This window comes from Piliocolobus tephrosceles, chromosome 5 (assembly GCF_002776525.5).
Source record: "Piliocolobus tephrosceles isolate RC106 chromosome 5, ASM277652v3, whole genome shotgun sequence".
NCBI lineage: Eukaryota > Metazoa > Chordata > Mammalia > Primates > Cercopithecidae > Piliocolobus > Piliocolobus tephrosceles.
The window spans coordinates 161,426,097-161,434,368 of record NC_045438.1 but is presented as its reverse complement, the minus strand read 5'-3'; positions in this window follow the sequence as shown (position 1 = coordinate 161,434,368).

Genomic DNA, 8,272 nt, shown 5'->3' with positions numbered 1-8,272 from the left:
CCTCTCATGTGAGAGGTGTGAGTACCAACGACACAAGGAACTAAGGCCAGAGAACACGTCTGCTAACATAGTATTTCCTAAGCCCTCGTGACCCCTCTGCAAGGACAAAGAGGTCATAATTCTTTGGGAATTGCTTTCTAGATTGATGGGGGACATGTAGAGTTCAGAGTAAAGAGATAAAAAGACACAAGCAGGCTAAATGGCACCCCAAGCTCATACAAGTCAGGGGTGCAGCCGAGGAGAGAACCACGGTCCCTGAGGACTGCTGGCTCACAGAGGACAACTGCTCTGCTCGGGTGTTAGGACGTGTTCACCCTCCACGATGATGGGAGTTCATAAGGAGGTGGTGACGACACATTACTCTCCAACTGTCCATCAGAACACTTCAACAGCGACATCAGCCAGGAGAAGGAAACACAGCAAAGAGGGATAAAGCAAGGAGAAGAAAAAATAGGGCAGAGTTAGTAACAAAGGCTACTCAGGCAAACAGAAACTTAATTGACATGATTACTTGATAATGTTTAAATGGGAAGTGAGAAAAAGAGAATAAAACCCAAAACACCTTGACTATAACCATAATAGAAATGTTTTCTTTTCTTTTCTTTTCTTTTTTGAGATGGAGTTTCACTCTGTTGCCCAGGTTGGAGTGCAGTGACCCAGTCTTGGCTCACTGCAACCTCTCCCTCCCAAGTTTAAACTATTCTCCTGCCTCAGTCTTCCAAGTAGCTGGGACTACCAGCACACGCCACCACGCCCAGCTAATTTTTGGTTTTTTGGTGGAGATAGGTTTATCACCATGTTGTCTGGGCTGGTCTCGAACTCCCGAACTCAAGTGATCCTCCCACCTCGGCCTTCTGAAGTGCTGGGATTACAGGCGTGAGCCACCGTGCCCAGCCCATAACAGAAATATTTTCTTTGTTGACATGTGCAAAATAAGGGTATTCAGTGGAAACCAAATGAAGCCTGAAAAAGGAAGTTGCACCCTTGTTTCAATGGGTGATGCTTCCTTCTACTGGGGGCTCATTTTATAGCAACTCCAGGCTGAAGTGGTACCTGACTCAAGCTCTGAGAACCATGAAAACAAACAACAAACGCTAACTTTATAAGGGCCTGTTTCCTCTATCGTTTGAGTGGATCACACTGGGTCACTAGAAATTATATTATTTGGAATTTTACATTATCAAAGCCTTGCATCTCCTCCACAGGACTGTCAGAAGAATTCGTGAAATTGGACGGATTCATAGAGAATTTTAAGTTTCGCCTGTGAAAACAGTGTGAGAAATACAAGATGATAATCATAAAAATAACTGTGGCTAGGATGGAAAAGGTGGGGATTGTATGTAATTTGAAAAAGCCTGCTCAAGATTATATTTATGTCAGGGACACTGGAAGTACTGTTTTGGGGATAAAACTATAAAAAGCACAGTTCAGCTGGGTGCAGTAATTCACGTCTGTGATCCCAATACTTTGAGAGGCTAAGGTGGAAGGATGACTTGAGCCCAGGAGTTCAAGACCAACCTGGGCAACACAGCAAGACCCCATCTCCACAAAAAATTAAAAAATTAGCTGGGTGTGGTGGTGCACACCTGTAGTCCCAACTACTCAGGAGGCTGCAGTGGGGGGCTCATTTGAGCCCAGGAGGTCAAGGCTGCAGTGAACTATGATCACACTGCTTCACTCCAGCCTGAGCAACAGAGCGAGACCCTGTCTCAAAAATAAATAAACAAATAAAAATAAAGAGCAAAATATGACCAGTTCTTTTTGGCTGATAGAGAGGAGGCCCAGAATATACTGGGATTCTTAACGGGAGGACAAGCCACCGTATCAGAGGCATACCAGAATCTGGAGAGGAAGGGGAGGGTGGATGACAAAGGACATATAACTTTTATATCTGCAAACCTCATATACATGTTTTAAAAGGTAAAAAAGCAAACAAGCAACCCCACCTCCCACAGCTGCTCAGGCTGTAGTCAAGACCGGCAGTGCGGGCATCCCCATGGAACTTGTTAGAAAGGGGGACTCTCAGGCCCACCCAGACCTGCAGAATCAGAATCTGCGTTTTGTCAAGATCCCCAGGAGATTCCTACGCACATGAATGTTTAAGAAACTTGGCTGGGTGCAGTGGCTCACACTTGTAATCCCGACACTTTGGGAGGCTGAGGCAGGCAGATCTCGTGAGCCCAGAAGTTCGAGGCCAGCCTAGGCAACTTGGCGAAATCCCATCTCTATAAAAAATTAGCCAGGCTTCATGGTGCATGCCTGTAGTCACAGCTACTTGGGAGGCTGAGGTGAGAGGATCACCTGAGCCTGGGAGGTGGAGGCTGCAGTGAGCCGTGATTGCACCACCTCATTCCAGCCTGGGCCACATAGCGAGACCCTGTCTCCGAAAAAAAAAAGAAAGTTTGAGAAACTTTAAAGACCGCTTGCAATACATTCACCCCACATCTACCACAGTGTATTGGAAAAGGAGCTTCACATCCAATGAAAATATTGGAAGCTAGGGTAATAGTCGACAAAAGCCGAGTGGCTTTTCCCAGTACAGCTTCCTTAAGTAACATGTCTTTCCTACGTTTTTATGCTGTGCACAGTCCTAAGTATTCTAACTACTTTGCACTAATTTGGGGATACATTATATCAGAAGTTTGCTCTATTGGGGCTGGGTGTAGTGGCTCATACCTGTAATCCCAGCACTTCGGGAGGCCAAGGCAGGAGGATCACTTGAAGTCGGGAGTTCAAGACCAGCCTGGGTAACATAGTGAAACTCTGTCTCTTAAAAAAAAATTAAATCTGAAAAAAAAAAAGTTTGCTGTTTTCCTTTTAAATTATGTGACTTGACATTTAGCCCTTTTTTATGTACATGTATGCCCTGAATGTCTTCCTATATAGGACACATGTACACCTATTGACATATGTATAATCAGTAGGTTTGCTTTTCTCATTTGTCATTGACACCCCCATTTTGCAGGTGTTGACAGGGTCCACCTGAGAATCTTTTTATGGCTGTGTCATAAACGACCCGTTCTGGCTCCTTTGCTGGACGGCTTCCCTGTCGTGGCCCTTTCTAATTCCTAATTTCTAATTCTCCACCACTACAAAGAGAGGAATTATGAATATTACTGTGCAGGTTACTGATGTTCCCCCTTCAGGTTATTTCCTGGGGGAACATCCCCAAAGAGATAAAGCACAGTTCCTGACTTGAGGAATCTTTCGTGGGCATATGGAAGTTGGCGTCCTGCAGGGCCACACACTTGGGCAAGTGTTGGACACACCCTCTGGCCCTCCAGGCACACTCTATCCTGCTCCAGCCCCAGGCCCCGCCTGGCCTTTAAGAACTCTCTCAAAGGGCTCATTTTCCTCCTGGCTTCCTGTAGGGCGGACTAGAAGGAGGCTCTAGGAGGACAAGAGAGAATGGGTGGAGACAAGGAAGACTCCCTCCCTGCCAGGCTACAGGTTGGCACAGGATCTGCGCCTTACCAATACTTCTGTCAGAAGGCTTCCCAGCACTCGAGCGACCCTTTCTTCTTGCCCCTTCAGGCTTCAGCTGGCCGTGGTTTCCCCAGTGCGAGCCACTTGGTTTCCCATAAACTTGCCTCCATCTTTGTGAAGAGGTTCTGAGGTTTTCCTGAATGGTCTATTTAGACCATACCTTCTTCTTGCCACCAGGAGCCTGCATGGGGCAACAGCGTGCCTTGGGACTATGATGAGAGTGTCTATTATTAATATTATTATTATTATTAATTTTAAGAGATGGGGTCTCACTATGTTGCCCAGGCTGGTCTCAAATTCCTGGCCTCAAGTGATCCTCCAGTCTCAGCCTCCAGAGTAACTGGGATTACTAGCATGAGCCACCAGGCCTGGCTAAGGAACTCTGACCAACAGGGATGGAGCTGGGGCAGTCTCTCTAGGAGAAATATCTGCTAAGCTGGAAGCTAAAAGGCAGGACAAGTTAGCCTGCCTGGGGCTACCAAAGGCAGAAATGTCGGGATCAAAACTGGGAAGGTGAGAAAGAAAGCCAGTGCTAGAGGCTCAGGATGGAAAGAAACATGGCTGGAGAGAAACAAGAGTGGTCATCTCAGATGCTACCACAAACCCAGGCACGTGCACAGGGGAATTTCATGGAGCTACTAAAAGTTATGTTCACCAGACTTTTTTTTTTTTTCTTTTTTATTTGAGATGGAGTCTCACTCTGTTACCCAAGCTGGAGTGCAGTGGCACGATCTTGGCTCACTGCAATCTCTGCCTCCCAGGTTTGAGTGATTTTCGTGCCTCAGCCTCCTGAGTAGCTGGAATTACAGACATGCACCACCACACCCAGCTAATTTTTGTATTTTTGGTATAGATAGGGTTTCACCATTTTGGCCAGACTGGTCTCAAACTCCCGACTTCAAATGATTCATCCACCTCGGCCTCCCAAAGTGCTGGGATTACAGGTGTGAGCCACCACACCCAGTCCACCAGACTTTTTTTTTTTCGAGACAGAGTCTCATTCTGTCGCCCAGGCTGGAGTGCAGTGGCACGATCTCAGCTCACGGCAAGCTCTGCCTCCCGGATTCACGCCATTCTCCTGCCTCAGCCTCCCAAGTAGCTGGGACTGCAGGTGCCCGCCACCTCGCCTGGCTAAATTTTTTTTTTTTTTTTTACTTTTAGTAGAGACAGGGTTTCACCGTGTTAGCCAGGATGGTCTCCATCTCCTGACTTCATGATCCACCTGCCTCAGCCCGCCAAAGTGCTGGGAATACAGGCGCAAGCCATCATACCAAGCCCACCAGAGTCTTTTTTAATGGCTGAAAACAAAGTTTTCAAACAAAAATGATGAGAGAGCTTGCCTCTCCGTGTATCAAAACTGACTATGAAAGCCATTGTAAACTCTATAGAATTGGCACAGAAACAGACAAATAGATTAATAAAAGAGAATAGAGAGCCTAGAAGTAGACTCAACAATCTATGGAAACTTAACTATATCATAAAGGAAGCACATCAACCTAAGGGGGGACAAAAACATTTATTTCATACATACTGTTGGCATGACTCGAAAGCATCTGAAAGGCGTGGCGCAGTGGCTCACGCCTGTAATCCCAGCACTTCAGGAGACCAAGGCTGGCAGATCATTTGAGGTCAAGAGTTCAAGACCAGTCTGGCCAACACAGCAAAACCCCATCTGCACTAAAAGTGGAAAAATTAGGTGGGCATGGTGGCGCATGCTTGTAATCCCATCAACTCTGGAGTCTGAGGCAGGAGAATCGCTTGAACCGCAGAGACAGAGGTTGCAGTAAGCCAAGATTGCACCACTGTACTCCAGCCTGGGCAACAGAGCACAACTCCGTCTCAAAAAAAAAAAAAAAGAAAGAAAGAAAAAAAGAAAAAGAAAGCATCTGCAAAATAAATTAATTAGATGCCTCCTTCTCCATACCATACGAAAAAATAAAGTCCAAGAGAGATGAAGTTGTAATGTCAAAAATAATCAGTGCAAGCTTTAGAAGGAAATACATGGGGGAAATGTTTTCTTGAAATAGAAAGGGTCTTAAGCAAAACCGAAATCTCAGAAGCCAAAGAAGAAAGATTGAGAGATGTCACTGCAAGAAAATTTTGCCATAGTGTCATGGTGTCTGCATGACAGAAAACACCCGCAAAATCAATAGATAAACAAGAGGCTAGAAGAAAATACTTCACACTATGATAATGTTTGGGTTAATATTAATATCTCTAATTTTATTTACTTTTTTAAAAATACGGGGTCTTGTGTTGCCCGAGCTGGAGTGCAGTGGCTATACACAGGTGTGATCCCACTACTGATCAGATCAGCACGGGAGTCCTGACCCGCTTCGTTTCCACCTGGGCCAGTTCACCCCTCCTCAGGCAACCTGGTGGTCCTCCACTCCCAGGAGGTCACCTTATTGATACTGAACTTAGTGTACACACCTGATCAGCATAGCACACTACAGCCCAGAACTCCTGGCCTCAATCAGTCCTCCTGCCTCAGTCTTGTAACTGGAACTATAAGCGTGCACCACTACACCCAGCTTAATATGTTTTAATCCTATAAATCAATAGAGAAACAACCCGAAGACATAGGACACATAATATATAGGCAGGCAACTCACACAAGAGGAAATGCAAATGACCAATAAGTTAATGAAAAAAAGGCTCAATCTCTCTAGTGATAAGGGAATTATAAATTAAAGCAATAATGAGGACCAGGTACGGTGGCTCAAGCCTGCAATACCAACACTTTGGGAGGCCGAGGCGGGCAGATCACGAGGTCAATAGATCAAGACCATCCTGGCCAACATGGTGAAACCCCATCTCTACTAAAAATACAAAAATTAGCTGGGCTTGGTGCTGCACACCTGTAGTCTCAGCTACTCAAGGGGCTGAGGCAGGAGAATCACTTGAACCGGGAGGTGAAGGTCGCAGTGAACTGAGATTAAGCCACTCCACTCCAGCCTGGTGACAGAGTGAGACTCTGTCTCAAAAAAAATAAATAAATACAATTTAAAGATAAAAATAAAAAATAGGCTGGGCACAGTGGCTCACGCCTGTAATCCCAGCACTTTGGGAGGCTGAGGCGGGCGGATCACAAGGTCAGGAGATCGAGACTGTCTTGACTAATATGGTGAAACCCCGTCTGTACTAAAAATACAAAAAGTTAGCCGGGCGCGGTGGCAGGCGCCTGTAGTCCCAGCTACTCGGGAGTCGGAGGCAGGAGAATGGCGGGAACCCGGAAGGAGGATCTTGCAGTGAGCCGAGATGGAGCACTGCACTCCAGCCTGGGCGACAGAGCAAGACTCTATCTCAAAAAATAAAATAAAATAAAATAAATAAGATATCGTTGACAAAAAGCTAAAACACTATCCGCATCTAGTCTTTGTGAAAATGTAGAGAAATGTGCACGCTCACACATTGCTGGTGGCAGTGTGAATTGCTCGATTTGCTCTATTGTTTGGAAATTAAACTGTCAATATGTGTTAAAATTAAAATTGGGCAAACCCAGTAATCCTACTTCAAGATATGTGTTCCACAGAAGTGAAAGCTTCAGTACTTACAGCTGCGTATCTATAATTCCAGCACTTTGGGAGGCTGAGGTGGGCAGATCACCTGAGGTCAGGAGTTCGAGACCAGCCTGGCTAACATGGTGAAATCCCGCCTCTACTGAAAATACAAAAATTAGCTGGGCATGGTTGTGGGCGCCTGTAATCCCAGCTACCCGGGAGGCTGAGTCAGGAGAATCACTTAAACCCAGGAGGCAGAGGTTGCAGTGAGCCGAGATCATGTCACTGTACTCCAGCCTGGGCAACAGAGTGAGACTCCATCTCAAAAAATTAAAAAATAATAAAAAAGCTTCAGTACTTAAATGTACAGGGTTTCAGTTGCAGTATTGTGCCCAAGAGTAAAAACTGGAAACAAGTTGAAAGTCTGTCAACTAGGGGAGTGGCTGAGCAAATATTTGTATACAATATTATGCAATGCTTAGAAGAGGTAAGTCTCAACATATTAATCCGGGAAGATATCCACAATATCCTCTTGAGTGGAAAACAATTTGCAAATTAATATGTATACTATGGCTCCACTTTTTAATATAAAACAATCTGATATCTGATTTGTGTTTCTAGAAAATAAGAAAACTGGCCAGCCTCGGTGGTTCACATCTGCAATCCCAGCACTTTGGGAGGCCGAGGCGGGCAGATCACCTGAGGTCAGGAGTTGGAGACCAGCCTGGCCATCATGGCAAAACCCCATCTCTACTAAAAATACAAAAATTAGCCAGGGGTGGTACATGCCTGTAGTCCCAGCTACTTGGGAGGCTGAGGCAGCAGGATGGCTTGAACCGGGGATGTGGAGGTTGCAGTGAGCTGAGATTGCATGACTGCACTCCAGCCTGGGAGACAGAGCAAGACACCATCACACACACACACACACACACACACACACACACACACACACACACACAAAGGAAAGCAAAGGATTCACTTGCAATTCCATGATGATGGGGCCTGGAGGGGTGTGGGGAGAAATCTAAAGGAAGGAAGGAGATCTAAGTGTTTTCTTTCTTTAAATTTTATTAATACCTTATTTTTGAGAAAGAAAGAGAAAGAGACTCTGTATTGCACCCAGGCTGGAATGCAGTGGTGTGATCATAGCTCACTGCAGCCTCAAACTCCTGGACTCAGGTGATTCTCTTGCCTCAGCCTTCTAAGTAGCTGGGACTACAGGCTTGTACCACCCCTGGCTAATTTTTGTATTTTTAGTAGAGATGGGGTTTTGCCATGATGGC